Source organism: Nematolebias whitei, chromosome 19 (assembly GCF_014905685.2).
Source record: "Nematolebias whitei isolate Nwh7 chromosome 19, NemWhi1, whole genome shotgun sequence".
NCBI classification, from domain to species: Eukaryota; Metazoa; Chordata; class Actinopteri; order Cyprinodontiformes; family Rivulidae; genus Nematolebias; species Nematolebias whitei.
Genome location: NC_056516.1, coordinates 7,665,670 through 7,676,742, shown reverse-complemented (window position 1 = coordinate 7,676,742; position 11,073 = coordinate 7,665,670). Strand labels below are relative to the sequence as shown.

At 39.6% G+C, this 11,073-nt stretch overlaps 1 protein-coding gene and 1 pseudogene across 1 annotated transcript in view; one reads left to right on the top strand and one right to left on the bottom strand.

Annotated features, from left to right (window-relative positions):
• fam49al (family with sequence similarity 49 member A, like) overlaps window positions 1-11,073 on the top strand; it is a 53,570-nt gene that overhangs the window by 9,977 nt on the left and 32,520 nt on the right. The window lies entirely within an intron of this gene.
• Window positions 4,447-4,564, bottom strand: LOC119426200 (annotated as a pseudogene).

The window sequence follows — 11,073 nt, the reverse complement described above, 5'->3', positions numbered from 1 at the left end:
ATCTGGCAACCCGACTGATATGGAAAGTAGTGTTTTTATATTTCATGTAAACCCATTCATATTTTTGTTTATTTACTCCAATAAGCATTGAAAAATCACAAATGTTTCCAGAGGTTGTTCTCTTATAAACAGGGTCTTGTAGCAGGTAGATCACTTTGACTTGGTCATTTTAAAAGAAGCTCCATGATGAAAAAGTGTGGACACCCCTGCCCTAAATGCACAAAGAAGCTCTTTATCTGCATGTATGTTTCATTCATTTCTTCCCACCTCAGAAACAAAAACACACTAAATAAATCAACGTCCACATCAGGGATCCACCATTTTCAGTTCATTCTTCTTCTGTCATAGTTTTTTTTAAATATATTTGAACGTGCTGCTGCTGACCTTCTCAGTAAAACAGTGTTTCACTGCATCCTCTGCTTTGTGAGACCCACTGCAGCATGATGTGATGGAGCTTCACCTCTGTCAAGGACGACTCGGTTTTCTCTGGTGGGCTTCAATACGCTGAGCTGAATATAGACTCCAGATTACTCCAGGGTCAGGGATTACCTCATTCACTGTGGTCATGAGCTGCTTTGTGGGACATAAAAATCACAAGCCCCAATTTTGTAATTAATAGTTAAACAGTAGATTTGTGTGTAACGTGAATGTGAAATAACTTCAGTATGACTTAATTTATTACAATAAATGATGGAACAATAATGTGAACAATAATATTAACAATAATAATGTGAGCAGGAAGTTTGATTTTTATTTTTTTCACCACAGCCTTTTACTCTTAGTTTTAGTTTTTTCAGATTTGTGTGTTTTCAGCCCCGACTGATGCACCTTCCACACCAACAACGTTTCAAACATTCAGGCTTGGAGCTTATGTTTGTGTGTGAAACTGCTTGAAGCGGCTCGTGTTTTTAATATGTGAAGAACTAGCTGGCTCCATTCATCGTGTTCATACCTCCTGGCATTTTGTGCAACTTTTCTACTTCTATGTGCAATTATTTTCTGTCCCTGCTACCAAAAGATGATTCCATTCACTCACAAAATGCTGTTTGGCTGAATTGCTTCTCCAACCAGGACAACGGGAAGATTCTTAGAAAGTGTTTACCACTCTGCTATTCATACAAATGCACGGTTTTATGTTTCATTTAGATCTACTCAAGTGATTTTAATGCCTTACTTCTTGTAAATAGCTCCTTGATTGACCTCAGTTTGGAGAAATGGAGTTTAATTCTGATCAGCCTGATGAGTTGACAGCTTCCTCTTGTCTTAAACCAACTCCAGCCTGGAAAAGAAAAGCTGTCTTATTCATACATATGCTGTTTTATAAACCTCGGCAGTAATAAATTTGATTTTTCTTCTAGAAGTTACACAAGGCATGCTACAGCTAGCTGCAATTGCTATTGCTATGCGCACTCACATAAACAGAGATATGTATCGTATTTTCCGCCGTACACGTCGCACCGCCCTATAAGTCGCATCAGTCCAAATATGTCTAATAAAGTGGAAAAATGCATAAATATGTTGCATCTATTGCGCGTCCCTGCTGACAACCTGGAAACATGGCCGGTGTTGTGCCAAAAATCGACTGGCTGCCAAATGGTGGCCGTGGGAGCGTGCACGGGAGGACTTTAACAAGAATTTAACAAGATTAACACTTAAAAACAATTATTTGTTTGCTCCAATTATAGAAAAGGTGTGTCTTAGTCTAACTTTTGCTTAAAAATAAATGCACTTTGACGGTCAAATCAGCTGCATTTCAAAAGCCGATACGCGGAAGTAGGTGTGTGCACGGGAGGACTCGCTGTGCATTTCTTTGAAATTTAACAAGATAACCACCAAAAACAATAATTTGTTTGCTTGACTTTATAGTAAAGGTGTGTCTCAGTTGAACTTTTACTTAATAAATGCACTTCAATGGTCAAATTAGCTGCATTTCACCGGGGCGGTGCAGCAAAATGAAGCTGATTTGACGGTTGCTCCAAGCAAGCTGGACAAAGGTGGCAGGATATGGCAAGCCAATTGTGTAATTAATAGCCACTTTTACCTAGTACATGACACAACTTACAACTTAACACAACTTTTGTTCTTATTGTAAAGTGTCCTTGGGTGTCATGAAAGGCGCTTTTTAAATAAAATGATTATTATTATGTTATTATTACAACGGCATGCCATACTACTTGAGTGCCATCTAGTGGCTGAAAATGGTAGTGTTCAATATTTTCAGTCTGAATGAATGAAAACGGTCATATCTCAGACAAAACTTGGTTTATAAATATGGGAAAAATCCATAAATATGTTGCTTTGGCATATAAGTCACAAGGCAGGCAAATTATGCAAAAACATGTGACTTATACAGCGAAAAATACGGTAAATTATGTGATGCTTAACTGACATATAAGGGATTATAAACTGACGTCTGCTTTAACTGATTCAAAATGACTGAGATCTGATTTGAAGTCGGCACTAATCCACTTTGGTCTCTTGGCAGAGCTCAGACTAGCCGTTAGCTCATCAGTCTAGTCTGATTTAAATTCTGTGTCTCCAAAGAACAATAAGTTAGATAATATTTCTTCAAAACCTTCCCACAGGGCCCCACTTTACAAGATCTGAACTACTGGGTTAAAAAAAAATGCATCAGAAATCCCTGAACATTCGTGTTTTATGGTTTTTATTGACCAAATAGATTTAAAGACAAACTCTTCGGCTATTCTTCTTCTTCTGAAGGTACCGTGAAAGGTGGGCAACATTCTAAACACACACAAACACACACCCACACACAACTCTGTGTGTTTTTCTGTTAGCAAATAATTATCATGAAAATCTAAATGATCAGAAAACAGTTCTTTAATAAACATTTACAATTAAATATTAATTAAATATTAAATATTAAATATTGATTAAATATTAAAGTCAACCTGATTCAAGATGGCTGCCACAGCTAATCAACCTTTGTGATATTAATAATAATCAACTTTGTCATAATTTGTTGAAGTCAACTCAACAACAGAATGGATTTTATTGAAATGTACAGAAAACATCTTTGAAATTTTACAACTGATTAACGTCAGAGGACAATCCAATTAAAGATGGCCGCCGCAGCTGTTCAAGCCAAGTAAACCCAGATTTGACTCCGAGTCAGTCAGTTTTACAGTTATTGGGCTCAGATTTGGTGTGGTAGTAGCTCAGTCACCTCCCAATCCACATCCCGAGCACGAACAGATCATACAAGAGCTTTGTGTCAAACCGTGCAAGGCGCTGGTGATTTGTGTTCCTGTAGGCCACCGAAACAAAAACATTGGAACAACAGAATGAACATTTACATAAACCTTAACAAATCAAGATAATTCAGCTTATTTTCCAGCAGGATTGCAGGCGAACAAGATGTAAAGCCTCTGCACACAAACTCCAGTTTCATTCAAATCATCCGGATGCAAATCACTTTTTTTGTTTCCCTCCTAATGAAGCTAATTTCATATAAACTCTTTGTGTTGTGTTTGATAGGAGCGCACTCCTGCAGTGAGATAAGAGACGCTGCTGTACGTCCAGCTCTCATCTGACAGCTATTAAAACTGAACTATGAAGCCGTTGTTAATCCAGCTCTGCTTTCCGACGGTCTTAAATGCCCCCAAACCAAACCATGCCGTTCAAATATTAATGTTTTCATGAAGGATGAAGGCATATATTGTTTTCTGCAGTAGAAGAAAGAACACAGAGCCCTAATGCTTCGTACGATTACCAGGAGCCTTTTGCTCGTCGAACACTTTGACAAACTGCAACACATGCAAACATTAAAAAGAACTTAGGTTTTTTGTTTGTTTTACATTTCTTAGCAAAAAGCCCTAAATCTTCCAACTGATGGAGAAATGATCCCACTGAGGCGTGAAGTTCAGTCATCCTGTTCTTCTCTTCAGAGTCAGAGTTTCTTTATTTGTCATACACAGCACATGTGGTACATGTGGTGGAACGAAATTGTGTACACACGGTCTCACTCAGTTACATCCAACAAAAGTATAAAATATAAAAGAAAAACAGTAATAAGATCTAAAATATGAACTAAGAAAAATGTAAAACTAAAAATGCACTAAGTACTAAGAGTACAAAAACAATACAATAACAATTCTTGACCTAAACTAGTTACTTTATACTCAGGAGAAAATTATGAGTCTCGCTACACTACTCTGGATGTGTGTGTGTGTGTGTGTGTGTGTGTGTGTGTGTGTGTGTGTGTGTGTGTGTGTGTGTGTGTGTGTGTGTGTGGGTGTGTGTGTGTGTGTGTGTGTGTGTGTGTGTGTGTGTGTGTGTGTGTGTGTGTGTGTGTGTGAGGGAGAAGAATAGATGAAATGTGGGAGGGGAGCACTCGGGCAATTCTAGGATCTGACCTTTAGGGGTGCTCAGCCCCCAGTACTGACAACGGTTCTTGGCTTGAACCCCATGGTGATGTTTGTGAGAAGTGTAAAACCACCTGGTATTCCCAGGTGGTTTCCATCCAAGTACTAACCAGGCCTGACCTGCTTAGCTTCAGATATCAGATGAGATCAGGTGTGATCAGGGTGGTATGGCTGTAAACGAGGAGCTCAGTCACAAACAGGACTTTTAAATGATGAGTAGCAAACAAAGACTAAACTTATGCAACTAGAAGTTACATCATACAGTAGTCCCTCACTTATCGTTGGGATTACATTCCAGACACCCACACGATGGGTGAAAATCTGCAAAGTAGGGACGTTATATTTATTTTAGTATTTAAATATATTTTATGGCTTTATAAACCATTCCCACACCCTTGCAATGTTCTAAACTCTTAGACCTACACAATTTTAATAACATACATACAGTAGAATGTATATAGGTACTGTACAATACTGCAAAATATTATCTGGGTACTCGCCAGTGACTACTACATACTACTACAACTTAAAGGATGAGTTCAGCTTCAGGATTATTTGAGACTGTCCTGACAGTTCTGTAGTTTAATAGATAAATCGTTACTTCTGACTTTGTGTTGCAAAACTATTTGACCATATCTGTTTCTCCGCAGTGTTTGCTCCCTCCATTGCTGTTCTTTGAACTTCAGCATAAAGCAGCGGCCGGAAGTACTGTTGGCTTCTGGGCCATGTAGTTTTTTTGACTTGCGTTACAGTGTAGGCTTAATGAAAGAAAACTACAAAATGGCAGCGCCTGTCCAAAGTATTTTTTCTTTTTTTCTTTTTTTCTTTTGTCTTATTGGTTGATTCCTGCTCCTGTTCGCTCCCATTAACTTTTTATCCCATACCATCCCAGTCATGTGATTAAAATTAAAGTTGACAGTCATGTGTCGCCGTGTACAATCTTACATTGAAAACCTGCGAAAGAGAGAGTCTGCGTAAGTTGAACCGGGAAGTATCGAGAGACAACTGTCTATCTACATTTAAAACACACAACACAACTAGCTTGAAGCATTAACCTCTGACTGAAAAGTGTTTGTCATGCAAAACCGAGGCAATGTTGTCAGAGGAAAAGGAGGTGTTGCTCCTGCAGGTGAGGGGCGTTTACCTTCAGAACTACCGTATTATCTGACGTATAAGTCGCATTTATTATGCATTTATTTGATGGTCAAAACAACTTCATTTTGTCTGGGCGCCGTGGCGCCATCCATCCATCCATCCATCCATCCATCTATCCATCCATCCATCCATCATGGCCGGAGCCGCGAGCTCTCCAGCGTTCCTCCACCTGCACCAGCTGAGTGAAGTGAACGCGCACGGGAGAACTCACTGTTGCAGTTCTTCGAAATTTAAAGCGTCTGTCAAAAATTGCATTATGAATATGGAAAAAAAAAAAAAATATATATATATATATATAAGTCGTTTTGGCGTATAAGTCGCCGGACTGACAAATCTATTGCAAAAAACTGCAACTTATACGCTGGAAAATACGACAACTGAGATCCCGATCAGTCAGGTGATGATGGGCCTACTGGATTGATTGACAGGTGGTGTTTAGGATCTGAGTGGATTTTACTGGCCCGTTTCAGTGTCATCATTTATTCCAGATTTATTCAATATTTTTGGTAAATCTAAGGTTTGAGAATTGTTTCTTTACAAAATCCTAATGGTGATTTCTTAATTTTTCATGGGTGCTGAGTTAAAATGTCAGGGTGCTTGAGCACCCCCCAAACGAGGCTAAAATCCCCACTGGGAGCACCGTTACCTGATTTTTGTCTCCATCTCTGTTTCTCTCTGTCGCTCCATCCTTTTGTCGTTTTCCTCTTTTATTATTGGACTCTCTTCTCCTCAGTAAGAAATCGTTATTGCTCATTTGTGTGTGTGCATGCGTGCGTGCATGTGTGTGTGTGTCTAGGCCTGGGGCAAACTGGCTGTGGGTTTTCATCACTGATGGTCTGGCTGCGTCTGACAGTTCTTCTCAGTACTCTTCGTCACGTCTCCCACTTCCTTTCTCTTTTGTCTTTGTTCTTTGGAACAGCCTGACCTCCTCTGTACGACCATCAACAGTTTATAATCTCAGTTTATATTCTGCCGTACACAGTCATTTGTTGCACACCAGCCAGTGGATTTAGTGGGTTCAGTTTGTTGACTCAGTTTAGCTTCTTTGTCTCCCCCGTTTCTCCCCCCTGAGCAGCCGCGGCCTCCTGCGCTCGTCTCTATTTTTAGAAGGAAATGCTACGAGAACAAAGACGCAAAGGGCAGCAGATTAAAACGGCACACGAGAAGAAGAGGAGGTCGTACAGGTGTGGTGGGGGAGGACTAGGGCAGCTGTGGAAGAGATGGAGAGAACAGAAGAACCAACACGGGTCGGTTCTGTCAGAAACCAACATGAGCTTCATCAGACAGATACGATCTCCAGACGATCACGTTCTCCTCTTTCCTAACATCTCTGATCAGTCTCTGTTTCCTCGCGGAGGAAGCAGCTGTTGTACATTGAGAGGGTCCCTGCTCCATCGGACCCCTCTGACAGGGCCGGCTCTCTGGAGATGTCAGAGTAGTCCAATATTTGATTAACGTGACACTGATTCATGATGGAGCTCACAAGTCTTCCTGGAAGCTCGTCGTTATCTACTTCAGAAATACACAGAAGCTGTTGTACTACGTTAAATAACACCAAAATTAAATAGACACACATGGGGAAAATAAACTTTTTTAACGTATCAGGACTTAATAAAAAAATGATCTGGTCTTATCGGGTTCTGAAATGAATGAAATCTAACTTCAACCCAACAGACTCCACCATGTCATCATTTATGAAACAAAATTCATGTCAAAGTGGAAAAATAGTGTATAAAAATTCCATAAATCTACATTTGTTAAATTTAAACTAATGTCAATTGTTGAAAACAATCAGAAAAAATATTCAGTCACTTCTATAATTAATCATTTCTAATAATTAAAATTAATTTTTATTAACAGTTTTTTAGACTTGCAGGAAAGAGGTGTGTATGAACGTTGCAGACCTTCATATTTTGAATATCTTTCAGAATTTTCAATCTGACTTAATTTCAGTGTTTTAGTCAAAACAATCAATACAAAATGTGCAGTTCATCGTTGAGGGCCCTCCTCCACCGTGCTGGAGCTCAGTGAGGGTCTGAACACTTTGCATGTGCCATGATCTGTGAATTTCTTGTACTTTTTGATTATTTTTTGTGTTTAAGATCAGGTTTAGTTTATTTTTGGTCTTTAACATTTTGTTTGATTCTTGAGTTTTCCAGACTGTGTTTACGTTTTCCTGTGTTTATTTGTGCCATTATTCATCTGCCCTCAGTTCTTCTGGGTGTTTCCTATCAGCCTGCCACATTCACCTGTTCTTACTCAACAATCAGCTCAGGCACCTCCACTTTTCCAGTCACCTCTGCCCTTTATATTCAGTCTCTGTTTCAACACTCAGTTCAGTACTGGTCATGGTGTCCTGGTCCTCTTAGAGTTCTCACTGGTAGAGCTTTAGAGTTGTTAGGAAAGAGGAGAAAGTGATGGTATGGAGACATGGAGAAGCTGCGGTGTAGAGGTAGGGCAGCCAACTTGGGACCAGAATGTCACAGGTTTGACTTTCCGCCATGCCCACATATTGTGGTGTCCTTGAGCAAGACACCCAACCCCTAATGGCTCCCCGGATGCTGACATAGCTACACACTCTCCACGTGGGTGTATCTCACTTGTGATAATAATAATGTGTTATATGTTGTCATCATGGGCAGCACGGTGGCGCAACTGGTAGAGCTGCTGCCTCTCAGCGAGAAGGTCCTTGGTTCAAACCCCGGTCCAGGGGCCTTTCTGGGTGGAGTTTGCATGTTCTCTCCATGCATGCGTGGGTTTTCTCCGGGTGCTCCGGTTTCCTCCCACTGACCAAAAACATGCATGTTAGGCTCATTGGTAACTCTAAATTGTCCCTAGGTGTGAGTGAGAGAGTGAATGGTTGTTTGTCTCGTTTGTCTCTATGTGTCCCTGTGATGGACATGCGACCCGTCCAGGGTGTACCCCGCCCCTCGCACAGTGATTGCTGGACATGGGCACCAGCGACCCCCGTGACCCAAAATGGAATAAACGGGTAAAGATAATGGATGGATGGATGGATGTTGTCATCATTGTTTGTTCCCATACAATGGCAAAATTGGCTCTCTGCATTTAACCCATCACATCTGGGATACACTCAGGTGGAGCAGTGGGCAGCTATTGAAAGCGCCCGGGGAGCAATTGGGGATAGGGTGTCCTGATCAGAGACATGAGATGTGCAATTACAGGGGGTCGAACCTGGGACTTTCGGGTCCCGAGTCGGCTACCCTGCCTCTACCCCATCTCATGGGTTAAATGCAGAGATCTACAGTAATTCCATCACTATAGAAACATACAATGATGACAACACATAACACTTTCTTCTTCTTCTTGTTCACATTGTTGTTATTCTTACTGTTCTTGTCCTTCTTGTTCATCTTGTTGTTCTTACTGTTCTTGTTCTTCTTGTTCATCTTGTTGTTGTTCTTATTGTTCTTGTCCTTCTTGTTCACCTTGTTGTTCTTCCTGTTCTTGTTCTTCTTGTTCATCTTGTTGCTCTTACTGTTCTTGTTCTTCTTGTTCATCTTGTTGTTGTTCTTCCTGTTGTTGTTCTTCTTGTTCACTTTGTTGTTCTTCCTGTTCTTGTTCTTCTTGTTCATCTTGTTGTTGTTCTTACAGTTCTTGTTCTTCTTGTTCACCTTGTTGTCTTACTGTTCTTGTTCATCTTGTTGTTCTTACTGTTTTTGTTCTTCTTGTTCATCTTGTTGTTCTTACTGTTCTTGTTCTTCTTCTTGTTGTTCTTGTTCTTACTGTTCTTGTTCTCCTTCTTTGTCTTGTTGTTGTTCTTACTGTTCTTGTTCTTCTTGTTGTTGTTGTTCTTGCTGTTCTTGTTCTTCTTGTTAATCTTGTTGTTGTTCTTACTGTTCTTGTTCTTCTTGTTGTTCTCACTGTTCTTGTCATTGTTGTTGTTGTTCTTACTGTTCTTCTTGTTGTTCTTTTCGTTGTTGTTGTTCTTACTGTTGTTGTTGTTGTTCTTACTATTCTTGTTCTTCTTGTTGGTGTTCTTACTGTTCTTGTTCTTCTTCTTGTTGTTCTTACTGTTGTTGTTGTTCTTGTTCATCTTGTTGTTGTTCTTACTGTTCTTCTTCTTGTTCATCTAGTTGTTGTTGTCGTTGTTTTTTGTTTTTGTTTAAATAAATTTGTTTAATCAAGTTCCTCATGTCTAGTTTGCATTTTGGGTCCAAATCCTCCACCAAACTTGATATGTTACTTCTGGAAATGAGAAGTAAAATTAAGAATCTTTGGTGGCTTCATTTTTAATATTTCCTGAGACAAATAAATGTTAAATAGCCTTTTCTGTTCTTTGAGCCCATTTTGACTCTACAAATAATTTTTTGCTCTTTTGCTTCAGATGCTTAGCTATGACAAAATCGTCCAACTAAATAGAGTTTTATAGTTTTTGCTTTTCAATCTCACTATCTTTGATCTATTTACTTGACCTGATGTATAAAAAGAGAAAATCACTTCAGGCTACATCAGTCTTTAGATTACAACAATACATGTGATCTCAAAAAAGGTGGCTCCAATAAGATTGCAGGTTTTTCAGTTGCATTATGGAAGTGTATATAGAAAGTGGAAAAGTCTAAATGGTCATTTTTGAGTAAATTAAAAAGTGGTGGAAAAAGCAAACAGACAGCAGAAAGGAAACTAATTAGCAGAAGTGAAAATAGTAATTTATCAGCACAGAGAAGGGTCTGAAGTTAGGATAAAATTAGACAACTAAACTCAATTTGAACATTTGGTTTGAAAATAGTAAAACAAGAGCTCCAAAAGGGGTCGTGTACCAAAAGGTGCAACTGTCTAGCCTTTTACTCAAACCCAGACATCCTGGAGGATCTTAAGGTGTTCTCAAGACAAAGAGTTGTGGATCAGTCATGGTTTAAAACATGCCTGGAAAACTTCCACACTGAGGCAGCCAGCCAACGCCCTCATTACTGTGGATAAGACCCTGATCCGTCGCTCCATCTCTGTGAACCAACCCAGTGCGTGCCCAGCAGGCCCAGGTCATAGGAGCACATCATCTGCAAAAGCAAACATGAGATCTTTATGGTGGCAAAAAGACAGCCAGGAAGACCCAGTTTGTTGGTTTTGATTATTACAAAGAAATGTTGAGCAGAAAGCTTCAGAGACGATTCTAAACAGACAAATCAGTTTAACCAGTGAGGTCTGCAACTTTTACATTCTAAGGAGGCATTTCTGCTCCTTCCTCCACTAAGAAAAAACGTGTCTAGAGTCACAAAATAAAGATAACTAAACTCATTGTGTTGTAAACATTCCTCTAATGAAGGACTTCCTCATTTCCTTATTTTATTTATTCCCATTTTTCTTTTATTTTGTTATTTTTATCAAAGGCTGCCCCTTGTATCTTAGTAACAGTAATACATATGTTAAAGTGCACTTACTGTTCTCAGCAGCTCGTCTTAACTTTGTGAAAAATATTCAATCTTTTGGTGAATCTCAGAGAACGATCACTCTGTGTGGGTGGAAGACGTTAAAGTGGCTAACAGGCTAACAAAGTACTAGCTCAGACTATTCA